This window comes from Typopeltis vanoorti, chromosome 18, assembly GCF_054136105.1.
Source record: "Typopeltis vanoorti isolate ZY-2024b chromosome 18, IOZ_Tvanoo_1.0, whole genome shotgun sequence".
NCBI lineage: Eukaryota > Metazoa > Arthropoda > Arachnida > Uropygi > Thelyphonidae > Typopeltis > Typopeltis vanoorti.
This window is the reverse complement of record NC_143566.1, coordinates 98,580,340-98,599,012: the sequence shown is the minus strand read 5'-3', so window position 1 is coordinate 98,599,012 and position 18,673 is coordinate 98,580,340. Positions and strand designations below refer to the sequence as shown.

General features: G+C 36.1%; 1 protein-coding gene across 2 annotated transcripts in view; it reads left to right on the top strand.

Annotated features, from left to right (window-relative positions):
• The window catches only part of LOC150096979 (uncharacterized), a 255,783-nt gene that overhangs the window by 27,571 nt on the left and 209,539 nt on the right, over positions 1–18,673 (top strand). The window lies entirely within an intron of this gene.

Here is an 18,673-nt window from a genome sequence, read left to right as displayed (position 1 = left end):
ATAATGCAATTCTTATAGATGATGAATAAGAGTGGAGATAGTATACACCCTTGCCTTGTGCCTGGTTTTACATCTTTCTGTATTTCTTTGTTCTAATTGTTGACTCACAACTTACATATAGACTATATATATTGCTCTGTATAATGTTCCATATAATTGTAGTGTTTTGAAAAACTTTTCTTTGGGCATCTTGTCATATTCCTTTTCCAGATCTAACATTGAGTACAGATACTTGTTATATTCCCATGGTTTCTCAACTGTTTGTTATAAAGGGAAAATCTGATCTTGACATCTTTTGTCCTGAACCTAGCTTGTTCTTCTCCAAATCTTCTTCCACAATTTTTCTTATCCTCTTCTGAAGTATGCTTGAGAAGATTTCTCTGTCTAGCCAAAGTACGGTATATCACAGTTGCACCAAATCTGGTAGATGCTGGGATACTTGGGGTTGTTATGCCTAGGTTTAGGTCGGCTCAGTAAGGAGCGGAGTTTCAGTAGAGGTGTGAATAAAGTCTGTATATTGTATTTCTTAAGAAGCTTGGCCAATTTGGGAGAGACAGAGCTGATGTAAGGTAGAGAAACATTACCTTTTAACACTTGTGGTATCTTCATTATGACGAGGGAGTAGACAGGAACAGGAATTTAATAGTTTTCTGGGAATAGCCATTCGGTTACCATGAGGATACAACATGAAGATTGGTGCAACTGTGATAAACCATACTTTGGCCAGACAGACAAATCCATTGAGTTATGCATAGAAAACATCAGAGAGACATAAGTTACTGGAGAATGTGATTCAGTGCTCTGTTAAGCCATGTTCTGTTTTCTGCAAATTCTAATGAAGAGTCTACTAATATTTTCCATTGTTACGATGAACTGGAAAGAAAGATAGTAGAATCTAAGGAAATCATTGTTAATCCTATACATCTCAGTAACAACCTAAGTTATAATCTATCTAACTGTCATTGTGCTGCTATCCAATATTGGCGTACACAAGATTGTGAGTGCACACCGTATGCCCAACAATAAAGTTGGAGAGAGAACATTTTTAAATACACAAATGTCAATGCATTGATGTTTAAATGTATACGCTAACCTTTTTGTACTGTTTAGAGTTAATTCCTTTACGGTTCTTGTTGGTTATGAAATTTGTTTTTATTTCTTATCTCGGTTTCCCAGTCATTTAATCCTAAAAAACATGAGTAACTCAGTCCTCTAGCACAATGCTTCCCAAACTTCTGGATGTCAGGGCCCCCTTCGCAAAAATTAAAATATTTTACGGCCCCCTCGAAAAAAAATCGTAATAGAGAGATATATTATTATAATATTTATTGTATGTATATTCAATACAAAACATACACACATCGAATATTGCAAAAATCAAATGCATATGTTACATTTTTTGCCTCTTACCATTTGGTTCTGAAGACGATGCGGGCTGTTCTGGTAAAATATTATTGTCCTTTTTTTGAGTCTGTTTCTGCTTCTTCTGATTGTTCGCGGGATTTTTTTTTTATTTTTTATCAGCCACTTATCCATCTCAGGGTTAAATTTTTTTAACGTAGAATAGATCAAATAATATCACCACTTACCGATACTGGCACACCACAGACTGATAACATGAAATTAGTGAATATTACCTGAAATGGACCAGTAAATTTCTCTTTTGTGACTTTTCTCCCTTTAAGGTAATTAAGCCTAACGCGAAACAGACAGCAAAGGCAGGTTATTAAAACATGCATATGATTGATGCGGTATTAACAAAAGATCGCGCAACCGAAAGATAAAAGCATAGCTGACAATTGAGTTGAAATGCTAACTCTCTTCAACCGAATTCCATATGTGAAACTGCCATAACATTCATTATATATATATATATATATATATTTTAACTTATGGATCTGAGATCTGGGTCAGAAGTAAAAAACTTGACCAAAGACTAGAGACCGCAGATATGAGAGTCCTGAGAAAGATTAGAGGCGTGAACAGATGGCATCAATGGCAATATCATATTAAAAATGAGGATATTAGGAAAGAACTTGACATTGTCAGCATCCAGGAATGCGTTAGCAGAGCTAATCTCAGATGGTATGGTCACTTAAATAGAATGGGAGAGGAAAGATTAGCAAAACAAGTGTTCTCTGCCAGGTTGGCAGGAAAACGACCCAGAGGAAGACCAAGATAAAGGTGGATTGATACGGTACAAAGTGCCTTAGAGGATAGAAATGTAAGATCTGATAATGTTGGAGTCTTGACAAGTAACAGACTGATTTGGAGGAAAATTGTAGATAGGAAGTTAGTGATGATGTAATTTTTCATGTAGTACTGTCATATCCTGTACACCCCTTGAGGGTACATGGCAGGAACTTGATGATGATGATGATATATATATATATTACTTAGTTTTAACACTTTTACGAATTTTAACACATTCGGTTTAATTTTATTGCTGCCTTGGGAAATCGAACTCTCACACACATCTAATTAATAACAATAGTTTTTAGTTAGATACTGTGTTTGCCCATGCAACATATGGTTCTCTTTCAGTCTATACAGCATAGCTTCTGTATTGAGGGGGCATGTGATTCATTAATTAGTGTTTTTATCCCAGTTGTCTCTAATTGCACTATTTGTTGAGAAATATATTACACAGACTCCTCATACCTTATTCACTGGCATAATAAAAGTACTTGTTTTTATTGCCTCTGCAGTATAGTGGCTGTTAGGGAGGGCATGTTGTTTACCACTGCAAGTGAGTTACTATCTCCCCACATGAACTTGTTTAAGCTTTTTTTCATGTGTGAAGTATATGCGATACTTTTATTGGTAACAGAAAACTAGCTCGGATGATAGTGATAATACAAAACGAGTTTTGATATGTATATAAAGTCAATATCAACAGTCCATGATTATGAACGCATGATGAAAGGGACAGGAAGATTTGGAGCTTCCGTGGAGAGCATTCGAAGTAAATACAGTTAACCACTGCTTTGAAATGAAACATATGAATAAGCAATATTTACTAATATTCATTAAGCGCCGAAATACGCAGGAAGCAAAGTTGTAAACCAACGGCAATGTGTAAATTTTTCCATTAAAATATAAAAAATAACAAAAAAGAAATAATAAAAGTTAAATACGTTTCTTTTAAAATAAAAAAAATCTACTTAGTCTTAAAACATTTTAAATTTGTTTTCATTATTTCACGTCCCCCCCCCAACAAAGCCTACGGCCCTCAAGGGGGCCGCAGCCCACAGTTTGGGAAGCGCTGTTCTAGCATATATATAATTATTTTATTTTATTAGTCAGGATTGCAGTTACTGATTTATGAGTAACTGCAATTCTAACCTAACCTAACTCAGCTGATTTAGACTAAATCCTTATTTCTCCTGAATCTAGGTTGGAATATGAATTTCTGAATAAGTATTCAGAATTATAGTGTAGCTTCTCTAAAACTTTTTTTACTGCTTATTTGTTGATTTTAGGTTAGACACTCTAGTTGCCTTTTTAGTGTTTCAGGTTTGTAAGGACTTTTTCTACCTCAAATTTCTACTTGAGTAGAAAAATCCTGAAGTTTGCATTCTTCTTGAATTTTTTCTGATTCCATCTACTCTATTTAATAATTTTTCTAAGAATGACGTCTCAAATATACTTGTTTTTAGTTTTTATGTCACCTTTCTCTTTGATTCCTTTAGTACTCTTTCCCTCCATTTCTAGGTTTTCTTAATAGTATCCAAATGATTTTGCTACTTTTTTTTTTTGCAGAACAGTTTTTGCATAGTTACTATTATTGTTGCAGTAACCTTCATGGAGGCAATAGACTCATCATGAAAAGGCCACTAAACCAGTGACATGTCTATCATATTGAACTTTAAAATTATTTACATTCCACTCACTAACAACTCCACATAAAAAAAAAAAAAAAAAAAAAAAAAAATCTACTTGCACACCCTTCACCACATCTTTATACAGTTTCCAAGGATGTTTTCTCATCTTAATGTCCACTCTTTTTATAATTCCTTCTGTATTAATCTGGTAGAATCCCTTAACCAACTTAAGTCTCTTTTCATGGGACACATGATAATAATGAACACATTTTTTGTATCCTTGCAGACAACTTCACCATATGCTTCCCTGGGTAGTTTTTCACGGTTTTCTTAGATTTGGCGATTGTTTTCAACATCTTCCCCATCTTCCGCCACTAATATTGAAGGAAAGCAGTAGTTGATGGCTTTGAGGCTATTTGGTGGGAGGTAAGCACAAATTTTAAATGTTTATTCGGGTGTTACTACAAGCCAGGAAATGTAGAGACAAATGAATGACAGAATGGTGATAATAATGGATGACTTTAACTGTGGAAGCAGAAAACAGTTAGTCATCCATTATTATCGCCGTGAGTAAGGAGATTGAATTCCTTGTGCTACTGGGGGGACAATACCTTGCACAGCATGTAGTTGAAGCATTACATGAAACAAGAGTATTGGATTTAATATCTTTTAAAGGGATAATACAAGATATCGCCAGATGCCAAGTTGGTAGAGTGATCTTGCAATTTTGACATTGGGTAGTGGCTAGGCAAGCACAAGCTTCATTGAAAAGAAATGTGTGGAATTACATAGCAAGAGATAAATGAAGGAAAGAGATTGGTGATATGCAGTGGCTTCATCAATTGAAGTGAAGAGAAATGTTTAACTGATTAGTTAAGTAACTGATTTAAGACTTGGTCCAAAATCAGTTACTTATGGCAAGGTCAGATTGTATTCCTAAAGTTAAGAGGATAAATAAAGTAGGGTTTGAAATGGATGAATCATGGAATGATGCAGGAACTCTTGAGCATGTTATGGAGGACATATAAAGAGCAAGTTACTGCTCAGCAGCATGAGGGATATACAGGCTAGGGAGGTGATAAGTGTAGTTAGGAAGAAAAAATTGGCATGTATAAGATTGGCTAAAGCAGTAAAACAAAACTCTAGAGAATTCTACAGTTTCTTTACCAGTAGAAGAAAGGGTGAATATGGTAGGCTGACTTTAGTTGCTGGAGATGGAACACAGATCACATTTGCTGACAATGAAGTGGAAATGTTCATTGAATATTTTGTTAGCATATTTATGTAGGGGTTAGGAGTAGTGTAGAATAACAATAGCAGGAGGCCAGAAGGTTGACACTTCAAGAATGGGAAGTGTTTAAAATATTAAGCAACCTTAATGTTAATAAGACTGTGGGACTAGATAGGATATCATCATGTATTGTGTGTGTGTGTAGGGGAAGGGGGCTGAAAAGTTCTGATAAACACCTAGAACAAAAATGACTGGTTTGTGCAACAAGGGAAAGACTTCATTCTCAGAAGATTGAAAATGATGTAGCAGCATTGTAACAAGTATATAACACTTCATGAGGAATATGTAGAATAATGTGTAAGTTGCATGGTGATTATCACAACTTCTCAGCACACCCTTGTATATTACAGGAATATGCAAAAGATATGGCAGTGATCTTGACATAGCTGTTCAATTTGGATTTTCCCTTATGTGCTGCTACATAAGGAGAAAATGCAAGACACTAGTTTCCATTTATATGCCAGTGTGTGTATCAAGTATAGTGGTGAAAGTGGTAGAGAGGGCTGATTAATGACAGAATACAAACCTAGATTGAAAATAGAAATCTTTTGAGAGAGTAGTATGGTTTTGTTAATGAGAGATCTTGCTTTGGTAACTTAGATGCTGAATAGGGTGACTAGTTTTGTACATAGGTGGTGCATGTATAGTGATTTATTTATGTGAAATTTGATTGAGTACCACATGATACACTACTTTTGAAATTGATAGGATGAATTGATCGTAGTGGAAATTGACACATTAATGGTGTTAATGGGTAAGATTTGAAGAGTAGGGAAAACTTCAAATATCTGGGAAGTATACTTTCTAGTGATGGAAGTTTAGACCAAGTGATAACGGAGAGAACTTCATTAGGTCAGACTTTTTTTTTTAAGTGTAAGTAGCTGCTTTGGGGCAGTGAGGTTCCACTAAAGAGCAAACTTTGGAATAACAAAAGTTACTTTTTGCCCATTTTGACTTATGCATCAGAGGCATGAAGATTATTAAGAGACATGAATAGGATACAAGCAATGAAAATGAAAGATTTAAGGCCAATGTTGGCAAGAACAAGGAAAGAGAATAAGAAATGTGGACCTTTAGGATAAATTTAAAGCTAAAAAGTGTTGAAAAAAATGCTTATGAACTCTCGCTTGAAGTAGTTTGGACACCTAATGAGAATGAATTTAAAAAGAATACCAAGAAGAATGCATGAAATGAAATTTGAAGGGAAGAGACCAAGAGGAAGACCACAGTAAAGATGGAGAAATCAGATAAGAGAAAATCTAGAAAAGAGAAACCTGAACTGGTGGGATAGAAAGATATGGAGAGCTTTGATCAGCCTGGCATGACAGTTTTTGTTGGAACAGTTGCTGCTAAAGAAGAGGAATTAATAGTCAGTTGTAGCTTGGTTATAGGAATGGTTAACTGACAGGAGCTGTTGAGTTATGTATGGGGTTGCATTGTCCCAAAAAGAAAGTAATGAGAGGATTCCATGGTTCTGGGACCATTGTTTAGTTTATCATCAATTTCCTGATTATGTACCCCTGATGGGTGTTCAGGCTACGATGACAGCACTACATGATTAAGTTTACATTATTACTAATCTCTTATGAATAATTTTCCTCCAAATTAGTCTGTTACTTGTCAGCACTCTAATATTGTTGTCTAACATTTCATTTTTCTAAGGCAGTTCCTACTGAATCAATCCACTTACACCTTGGTCTTCCTGTGGGTCTTTTCCCTGCCATCTTGGCATCAAACTCTGTTTTTCTAATCTTTCCTTTCCCATTCTATTTAAGTGACCATATCACCTCTAATTAGCCCTGCTCATGCATTCATGAATGCAAACTTTGAAGTTCCTTGCTGATGTCTTCTTTTTTAATATGATTTTATTATTGATACCTCTAAATTTTTCTAAGAACCATAGTCTCTAATCTTTGACCAGGTGCTTTTTTTCTAATCCGACTCTCAGATCCATAACTGGTTTGAACACTGTCTTGTATACTGTTAGTTTGGTATTTTGGTTAATTTCTCTCTTATTCCATATAACTTTATTCAACTGGCTCCCTACCATACTACTTTGTTTATTCTGTTGTCTATTTTCAGACTTGCCATCTTCACTAAAAACTGTGCCTAAATAGCCAAAATATTTCACTTTTTCTGTAGGCTCTTCATTCAGAATGTACCTGAAGTTTTCTCTGTTATTTTCATAGTTTTTTTATTGCTCATTTTTGTGCCAAGTTTGTTACAGTTGTTATTCAAGTTATATGGAGAATTATGGAGACTTTCACTGGATGAGTTTAGGAGTACATCTGTAAATAAAACAAAGAATTAAATTTGATATTTCCAATTCTAATATCAGGTTTAATGCCACTTTCTTTCATAATGTGTGCATCCTTGTCTTACACTCAATTTCACATCAAATCATCTTCCTCTACTTCTTTCAATTCTAACTACTCAGTGACAACTTAAGTATAGACTATATTGCTCTGTATAATGTTCTGTTTACCATATACAACTATAGGGTTTTGAATAACTTTTCCCAGTAAATCTTGTTGTATGCCTTTTTCCAGATATAAAAAAAGATCCTTGTCAGATCCGTACAGATCCTGTCATATTCCCATGATTTCTCAACTATTTGCCATAATGTGAATATCTGATCCATACAACCTCTGTTTGGCCTGAATCCACTTGTTATTCTCCCAATTTCTCTTCCACAATTTTTCTCAACCTCTTTCCAAGTATGCTTGCATAAATCTTAACTGAAACATTAGTAAAGAAACTCTTTGCTAATTTTCACATTCAGCCTTATTTCCTTATATAGATAGATAGATAGATGGGAACTATGAGAGCTCTATTTCAATCAACTGGAATTTGACCTTCTGACCAGGCTCTCTGAATTAAGCAGTGTAACCACTGGACCTTTTATACTTTTATACTAGCATTTCTGGTTGAATATCATGTACTCAACTTCCTTTCAACATTTCAAGTTTTTGATGGCTTTTTCTACCTCAAATATTGAAATATACTCCTATTTGCATTTCTCGAAATTTTCTGCTACACTTCTGTCACTTGTTTCATTTAAGTCTTTCAAAGTAATTATTACAGACATCTAGAATATCCTTATATTCAGTTTTCATGTCACATTGATCTTCTTTGATTACTTTTCTGTTTCTAAGCTTTTTCAAGAATACTTTGCCACCTTTCTGATATTTACCTTCTATATTCTTACCAAAGTCTTCCCATGACTTGTTTCACTACTTTGAAAAATACCTTAGCTGTCTTACATTTTCTCTGTATTATTTTAGGGCATCTGTCCACTCTTTTGCTAGGAACTTTTGGTATGTTTTCTTCTTTTCCAGGACTGCTTCTTTAACTTTTTGTGTCCACCACGTGGTTCTTATTTTTTTTCTCCTTGTAGGCAACTTCAACACATGCCTAACTAGCTGAATCAGTCAGTGATTTCTTTAAAGTTTGCCACTAAGGTTTGAAGATTTGGTTTTTCTTTTCAATCTGTTTCATTTTTTCAATAATGTTTGTATAGTCGAGTCTGCAGTTTACCTATAAAAGCTGGTCAACTTTAATTCTTTTTAAAACTTTCTTACATCATACTGTTATTTTCAGCGTGATATCCATTTTTGTCCTGCTTAGCACTAAAATGGTGACTTCCAATTTCAAATCCTCTGTACACTCTTGTATTCTGAACCAGCATAAAGATATCACTATCAACAATGACATGGTCACTGAGGCTTTTCTTATTTTCTCTTCATGTGAACTTGTGCACATCTTTATGTTGAAAGATAGTGCTAGTAATGACTAGTCTGTGTCCTGAGCAGAAGTCCAGTAAATATCATCATTATTAGTTTTGTCCTTTTCTCAGAATTTTTCCAAAACATTCCTATGTGTCTGGTGGGATTCATTTCCTACTCTGCCATTCAGATCCTGACAAGGATCACTTTTTTTCCATTTTCTTTGTCAGCTGCCTGTTCTTATGACTCAAAAAATTCCTCCACTTCTTTCTTAGAAGAATCTTTTGTATGACCATAAGCACAAGTAAGTTTCATTTCCCCATTTTGAAGTTTGCCCACATAACTCTACTCAAAACTGCTTTTCAATCAAGTTTATCTTCCTGGTGGGTGTTTATTGTTATCACTACTCCTTCATTTCCTTGATCATTGTTTCCTGAATATAACATCTCATATAACATCCTATCTCACCTCTTTTTTTTGTCTTTGTTTCAGCGATGCCAATTACATCTGTGGTATTTTTGCAGTTCTTCTGTAAGTTCGATTTCCTTTTTATTGATAGTTGCAATCTTTAGTTCTTTTGATGTGGGGTTTTTTCTTCTAGATGTTGAGCTTGAGTCTCTTCCAATATCTGAATTTTCACTGCTCACCCTGGTTCAGTGATAAAAACAGTAGGTCTTGTTAACTGGACAATGCCCCATGAAATCTCATCTTGCACCATCATACTGTTTGTGGTTTAAGCCAATAGAGAGGGGTACAATTGGCTGGTTGAGTCCCAAATTGCTAGCCCATCCTTGTTCATTCAGTACCCAGTGGGATACCTACTAACAGGATGAACAATATGAAGGTGTGGATTGTCCATTAGATCAGAATCCCCAGTCAGTTCTCCGCTTTCCTTGAAGGTATACTTCTAAATTTTTTAGGAAATGACAATGTAAGCTAAATTATTAATTATAAAAACTTTAATAACTAACTATATTTTGGCAATGTTAAATTGCCATCTTCAGGGATCTCAAAAAGATATGCACACGTAGGCACTCGCACTTAGCAAATGAGGCTGAAGAATGACAACTGAAGTCTGTCCTAGTCCTAAAAGGTGCCCCCCAGTGTGCTAAATTGGGTTGTCTTGGTCGTTGGGGGGGGGTGACATATCTTATAATGTATACTTCCCAAATTTGGGGCAGTCTCATGCACCCAAATTTGTTTAGGTTTGGGAAGTTTTTCAGAGCTGAGGATGATTCAAGGAATTTTTCATACTTGTACTTGCTGTGGTGTAATAAAGTAGCCTTCTTCCAGTGTATTTTGTGGTGCAAGGCCAGCAAGTTCTGAGTGGCTGTATTGGTGGACCCAGATGTAGTCCTGATGTTGGCTGTCCTGCCTGTTTGGCCGTAGTAGGATGGTAGAAGTGCTGAACGTCGACCTTTGGATGATCCTTTCCAATGTCTTGAATTCTTCAGCAAAAAAGAATTTCAAAGAATACGATGTTAGCACATTAAAAAATTTGAAAATTTACAAAAGAACTGTTTCCAAACCACAACCACCTATCAACATGGTAATAAACCCTATCCTCTCTTGCCCTGAAGCAATCAGCGCACTCGTGCATGACTACAACTTTGCTATAGCACCTAAAAAGATCCTTGCAGAAGAAATAATGATACAGGTAAAACAGGTATCAGCAGCATTCCCAACCATATTGCCAACAATATCAGATGGATGTAGCCAGTATTTTTACCTAAGCCAAGCCACCAGAAAGTAACCTATCAAAAGAAGAATTCAAAGCTCTGCAAGAAATGAAAAGCAACAAAAAAAAAAAAGTAATTACTAAAGTGGATAAGGGAAATTCAACTGTGGTTCTAAACCAATCGGATTACACAGGTAACTTGCCTCTTTACTTTCAGATCGTTCTACCTACCTCTCTATTGCATATGATCCCACCAACACTCAAATCAGAACATTCCATAGACTCCTTAAGAAGGTTACTTCTTGGCCTGTGTAAGTGACTAACAGACTAAAACCTTTTAGCTCTATATCCCCCCCCCCGAATGTATGGAAATACCATAACCATGTACCAATTTGTTCTGTTGTGGATGGCATTGATTTCCCCCACATACAAATTAGCCAAACATTCAGCCAAAGTGCTCACACAATATACTGGCAACACACCTTCATACATATAAAAACACTCAGCCCACTTTACACCAGTATACAAAACCTCTCACTCTAGCACACTAACATAATGGTAGGTTTTGATGTCTCCTCCTTATTCACCAATTTCCCACTCAAAGATACCTTAGACCTCATCCAAGCCAGATTTCTTCCCGATATCTTCACCCTATTTCAGTTTGCGATGAACTCTGTTTTGTTTGGCAAAGAAAATTCTACAAATTGATAGAGAGGACAGCCATGGGTTCACTTCTGCCTCCCCTGGTGGAGACCTTTGAAGAAAAAGCCTTAAATTCTGCCCCACATAAACCCACTCTTTGGCTATGCTATGTGGATGATGTGTTTGCCATTTGGCTGCATGGCTTGAATACACTCCACAATTTCTCAACACTTAAAAAATAATCAACATCCCAGGATCTATTTTACCTTGGAAAAGGAAAACAACAGTCTCTCTTTCCTAGACACTGATTACATGCCAGCCTGATAGATCCCTGATTTGTTCTGTTTGCAGAAACTTACACTTACAGGTAAATACATTCACCAGCAGTCACACTCCCCTTTCTCCAAGCAATATGGGATTATAAAACTCCTATATAACGGCAAAATTAATCAGTTCAGATAACAGTGCCCTAACTACTGAACTTAACCATATATTTAATATCTTCTTAGCCAATGACTACAACCCCCAAAAAATATTAAAACCAGTTAACCACAACTCCCCCCTCCCCTTCATAGCAGAGATTACTCTGAATCTATCACCATTCCATATATCTGGGGTACATCCGACTGCTCCACCAAAGACCAGCCACTCCTGGACCTACCCAGAGTATACCAGGTCCTTTGCAGTTCCAAACTGTTCTACTATGGCCAAACAGGCAGGACAGCCAATATCAGGATATCTGAACACAAGGACTACATCCGGTTCTACCAGTACAGCCACTCAGAACTTGCTGACCATGCATTAGATGCCCACCACAGAATACTCTGGAAGAAGGCCACTTTATTGCACTGCAGCAAGTACAAAAGATTATTCCTTGAATCATCTTCAGCTCTGAAAAACTTCTCAAACCTCAATAGATTTGGACGCATGAGACTGCCCCAAATTTGGGAAGTATACATTGCAAGATCGTCAGCCCAACAGCCAAGACAACCTATTTTAGCCCATTAGGACTCTACAGACGACTTCAGTTGTATTTCTTCACCTGCATTTACTTAGCGTGAGTGCCTGCATGCACATATGATTGTTTTGTGATCTCTGAAGATGGCATTGTAACATTGCCGAAATATAGGTAGTTATTAAAGTTTTTATAATTACTAATTTAGTTTGTTGTAATTTCTTAAAAAATTGGAAGTATGTTTATTGAATGTATAAACTTATCTACAGGAATTCCTTAAAGGCGATATGTAAATCTCCTCTCACTTATTTGGCTTTGACCTTTAAGTTACCCAGTTTAATTTATATATCAGTGTTATAGTCCAAAGTTTGAGAGGAGATATTCAGTTATATGAGGAAGAGCAATGTCAGAAGTACTGACATGTTATTGCAAGAAGGTTTGAATATGTTAGTGCTTTTGGTTGAAGAATGAGATTTCAATTCAGTTTTGCTTATTGTATAGTTATGTACTTTAGCCGGACAAGGTGGAATGAGGTTTATTATATATGAGAGGAACTTTGTTTAAGGAAGTAGAGGAGGGGAGGGATTTGGATCTTGGTGGATAAGAAACTTCAGTTCATGGGGGTCATATAATGAAAGTTATAATTTTTACCCATAAAACTGCTGCTATAATGCGAAGAGCTCTGACAAGTACTGATAAGGAGGTTAGTCTCATTTCACTGTATGAGGAACTAATCAGGCTTCTTGGATTTTCCTGCATAGATTTGGTCACCTGGCTTTATTATGATAAGGAAACTTTGGTGTGTGTGGGGGAGAGAGAGTGCAAAGACAAATAACTAGGACTGGATGTTGAGTATGAGGGAATGTGGTCTGTAGAATTTGGTAGATAAGAGAGGTGATATGTCTGGAACATAAGTTGGTGAGAGAAAACAGTCAGATAGATACACAGTAATGAGAGAACAAGAGGTCATCCCTGGAAACTGTACAAAGATCATGTAAGGAAATTAAAATGATATTTTTTGCAGGTGGGTGATGAGTGGAATGTGTTGTTGGAATGGGTAGTGAGATATTTTATGCTGAATATCTTTGAGGTAAGGTATAATAGTTGTGGTGGGCTGAGTGTTTGACCTCATGCCATGAGTGTTTAGATTCCATGGAGGCTTGGAGAATACTAATAATTTTATGCAGATTGCATCTGAATGTCATTTTTATCCTTCTGTACCATCACTTTCTGTTGTGCAATCTGAAATATCTATATGCACAATAACATAAGACTTGCTTTTTTATGCATTTTCTTCACATGAATTCACAGGTTCATGAATTCGAGATCTATGTATAATTACAAATATATACTGGAATCAAGTGGCCTCAATAAGATACAAAAATTCATATTCTGACAACTTTGAAATCAAAAAAGGAGTAACACTAGGGTGTGGCTTATCACCCTTATTGTATAATATATATAGTGAACAAGTTCTTAAAGATATTGTAGAATTGAAGGGTATGAAAGTAGGGGGTAGAAACTATAACAACTTCAGGTATGCAGATGAGAATCAAAACTTAATTACAGAAAATTACAACAGAAGCTGAGACATGGGATTAATTATTAACCTGAACTGTCAAAGTGCATGATTATATCAAAAGAACCAATAAATAAGAAACTGAATCTAACCGTTAACCAAAAGAAAATTGAACAGGTTCAGTCTTTTATATATTTGGGGCAAATGTTTACAGATGGAAGAAATTCCCTTAAAGAAATAAAAAGAAGAATAGAGATAGCAAGAAAAGCCTCTATTGATATGAAAACTATTCTAATATCCAGAGACATTAACATACACACAAAAAAGATTAATAAAGTACTATATATGGTCAAGCCTTCTCTACAACAGTGAAACTTGGACTCTTAAAATTGAAGATAATCTACTTGTACAGAAGTTGATTTCAAGCAGAGTGAGAGTAACAAATTTCAAATTAAAAAATTGGATAAGGCAATTAAGTATATTAAGGCTCTAAATAAAGAAGCAGAGAAAAAATTAGAAGCTTTTGAAATGTGGACCATCAGAAGAATGTTGAAAATATCATGGACAGAGAAAATGAAAAACAAAGTTGTTTTAAAGAAAGCAAAAATGAAAAGAACATTAATGAAAATCATAAAAGAACGAAAACTTAAATATTTTGTACATCTAACTAGACAAGAAGGCATTAAGAAATTAATATTAGAAGGCGAAACTGGATGAAAAAAGAATGAGAGGTAAACCCAGGAGAATGTGGTTTGAAGACATTAAGGACTGGACTGGCTTGAATTACCATAAATGTTCCAGAGCAGCAAAAGAAAGAAAAAAGTTCCATGATGAACTTCCTTCTAGGGGATGACACTTGAAGAATTCATGAGCATTTTTATTATGATGAATCTATAGACTTAAATTGAAATACACCTGTAATATGAGCCTTGCCCTTCTCAGCAATTTTCTTCACATCTGTTTATATGCAGGATGTGTTTCATATTCTGTTATTTTTGGGTTTCATATAGGTCTCCAACAAGAACAGTCTTTTACTTTGTGTCGGCTGACCTTTCCAATGACTCAAAATTCCTGTATTTCTTTCATACTGGAACCTGCAGTAGAACTGTAGGCACAAATTGCCTTATCCAATATTTTAATTTGAAATTTGTTACTCTCACTCTGCTTGAAATCAACTTCTGTACAAGTAGATCATCTTCAATTTTAAGTGAAAGAGGAAGAATGTAATTTATCATACTTTGGACAAACAGGCCGTTCTGTGGAAAAAAGAATGAAGGAACATCAGCATTATATCAAATACATGAAACCTCATAAATCTGGTTTAGCACAACTTAGCATTGACACTAAACATAATATCCAGTGGGATAAAGCTTGTCTTCTCCACAGATGTAGGTTTAAATATGAACGCCTTTTTAAAGAAAGTTGTGAAGCCCTTTTACATCGGCCAAATTTGAATCGAAATGACTGTCTCTCTCTCCCAAAAGTTTGGGAGATTCTTATCTTATGCAACTGTCAATGAATTCTTAAAAACTACAGGTAGTTTTTAAGAATTATTTAATAATATTTTATTAATTTTAATCTGGCACACGGCAACAATTTAATTGGTAATCCACCGACTGTTCTGTACTTTGTATTCCATTCCTTTTAACTGTTTGTTCTACACTGATGATGTACTGTTACTTTCAGTACGAAATATTTGTACATTTAATTCATTAAAGTTATTACTGTTGGTTTTATACGGGTTAAGTTATTAATTGTAATCTTTCTAACAAACAATGGCTATGATGTAACTCTATAGTCTTCCAATTATACCCATTCTGCTAGTAAAAACAGTATGAATTGTGACACACTGATTTATCAGAATTACATAACTGAAGTTTGATCTTTTTTTTAACTGTACTTGTGGAAAACTGCTCTGTCTGTCATAATACAAAAAGACTGAACAAGCAAGAAATTCTGTTAACACTTTGATAGGAAAGGGGAGGAAATTTATTCTTTGGAGAGTGCAAGAGAGAGAGAATGTTTAAATTTCCAGCATCTCCCTTCCATATGTCAGGTCTGAAAAAAAAAACTCTACACTGCTATGACAAGTAAACCTTAGAATCTATTGGGTTGCATCCAGCTGGATGGAAGGAAATTTTTTGACAGGAAAATATATTCAAGTACTGTCTTTAGGCTTTTAAAATAAAAATATTAATATCCTTATTTCTATTCAAATCTTGTCTTCACATAATAATGCTGGTGCTATAGCCCCCCTCCCTCCATGTGAGGCACCTGTTTGTGATGGAGGGAGTGGGGAACAAACACCCAGTTGATGGTACTGGTACTTTTTGTTCTTATTCGTTTTCTATACCTCTTTGTTACTATCCTGCCTTACAGACCACTATCACTGGGATCCAACACCCTTGCCTCTGTGTTTGCAATGCAGTGTGGCCCGTCGATATCTGGAAGTAGGGATGGGATCCTGGTAGTCTTACATTACTTTGATTCTGCTTTGGCCAGACAGGTAGTCCTGGATGGCCCAGCCAGGATCACTTGGCTAGTAGGCTTACCTACAAGGGTGTTGCAGTGGGTCCCCCCCCCATGGTCTGGGGATAGGGTCCAAGCATTTCACCCCCGAGTACAATCACTGCTTGCCAGAGGGTGGACATCCATGTGTGACTCCATGGTGGGTAGGGAGCTAAGGCACTGAACTCAACTTCTCCTGGGAATGAATACTTCTTCATCCTCTTGTTTATCAAGGGTCTCCAATCAGGTTCAGAAACCACAGTGTCATCAATAGGAAAACCAAACTAAGAAAGCTGAATTTTGCAGTTGTAATCCTCAGAGATAGTGTTCATCCTTACGTTTTGTACACCAGGGTATATAGTCAGTCTCACAAATTTCCCTTTAGGCAATGTGAAGTCTAGTGCTCAAGAAACATCAGTACTCTTTCAAATTCAATGCCTCTTTCAGTTATGGAAGCTACACTTTAATATATGCTTCTGTTAGGTTTAAAGCCATGTTGTTATTAAGGGAAATAAGGCTGCAGATACTGCATCTAGGTCAGCTCTTACCTCAAACATCCAATCCGTGTATGCTTGTACCATACACATATTACTGACAGATTATCAGACAAAAATTACTATGTCACTTGCAGTAATCTTGTAAACAAGAGACTAATAATAAGCTCTACCAAATTAAGCCTGAAATTAAATTATGGCAAAGTTTGAACAAAATTTGTTCTTTCTTCACTCTCTCTACGAATTAATGATATATTTATGAAACTGTCACTTACTTAAAGAGAAACTTAACATTTAATGAAGTTAAAATGACTGAAGTCATCCTTCATATCTGATCAAAATGCAAAACTTGAGTACAGTACAGTGACACAGTGTAAATTTCATAATGATAACTGTAGGCTAGACAGTGTTCTAATTATCAGGAATTGAGCAAACTAGTGGATAAAAAGGTGGAAGAAGTACACACACACACACACACACACACACTGCCTAATCAGAAATATGGCTACTGTCCTAACAGTTTGCTGCCAGAACTGCCACCATTCATGGACTCAATGAGACCTTTTGAACATTGCAGAAATTTTGCTATACATCTCATTAGAATTATTTCCATAGATCTGTGATTGTTTAAGGTGGAGGATACAAACACTGGATCTCTTGATTCAAGTAGAGATAGTGAAAATCTGTGAAATTCAAATTCAGTGACCATTGCAATACTTGGAAGTTGCTGTTATGTTTGGCAAGCCACTCTTGAACAATACCAGCAGCATGACACCAGTGATGTCTCTCAGATGCAAACTAGACCTTGCAGACTGGGTTGAGTCAGTGATTAGACATAAACACAGGGTATCTTGAATGGACAATTACTTCAGAGGCCCATGTGCAGATACAGTTGAACTGTGATCTGGGAATCTGCTATTCATCCCCTTGTTAAATTTGTGGTATGCCTTTTCACATTTTTTTGTCAGGCTAGCACAAGTTGAGACACCTGCGTTCATCACAAACATTGAGGTGTGGAAATTTACCATTGGTTCAGTAACTCATCATCAAATTCCTGATATATACCCTCAAGGGGTGTACAGGATATGATAGTACTACATGAAAAATTTACATCATTGCTAACTTCCTATCTATAATTTTCCTCCAAATCAATCTGTTACCTGTCAAGACTCTAACATTATCAGATCTTATATTTCTATCTTCTAAGGCAGGGATCAGCAACCTTTTGAGACCCGCGGGCCATATTCAGCTTTTGTTTTTACATAGGCTGTTCAATAAGTTATAAGACTATATTTATATAGAAAACAGATTACCTTTAATCGTCATCATTTACATGGTCTTTTTCGAAGTAACTACTGTGAGAAGCAATGCATTTGTCCCAATGTTGCGTCCACTTCTTAAACACGTGAAAGTCCGTTTTTTGAGAGTTCTTTCAAAACCGCCTCCTCAGCTTTTACACATGCTTTGTTGCTTTCGAAATGGCAGCCTCTTAGTGGTTTCTTGAGCTGAGGAAACAGCCAGAAATCGCAGAGGGCGAGATCAGGACTGTATGGAGGGTGTGGTAGGATATCTATGTTGTTCTTCTGCAAAACATCCACTACACAACCAGCAATATGTGGCCTTGCATTATCGTGGTGCAATAAGAAGCCATTTTTCAGCAATGGAAGCTTCCTTTTGACGTGCTGTACCATTGTCTGTAAAACATCCGCATAGTATGAGCCGTTTACAGTATTCCCGGGTTCTACAGCGTGTTGGTAAACAATGCCTTCGTAGTCAAAAAAACATTATGGTCATAACTTTACCAGCTGATTTTACAGTTTTTGCTTTCTTGGGGATAGGTGAAGACGGATGCTTCCATTCACTGCTTTGTTGTTTCATTGTAGGGTCATAGTGATACAACCAAGCTTCATCTGCTGTAATGATGCGTTTTAAGAAGTCGTCGCCTTCTTGTTCCAGTCTTTCTTTCCGTTCTGTGCACACATCCACTCGACTGCATTTGCTTCGATGTCAAGAGTTTGGGAATCCATCGGGCACAAA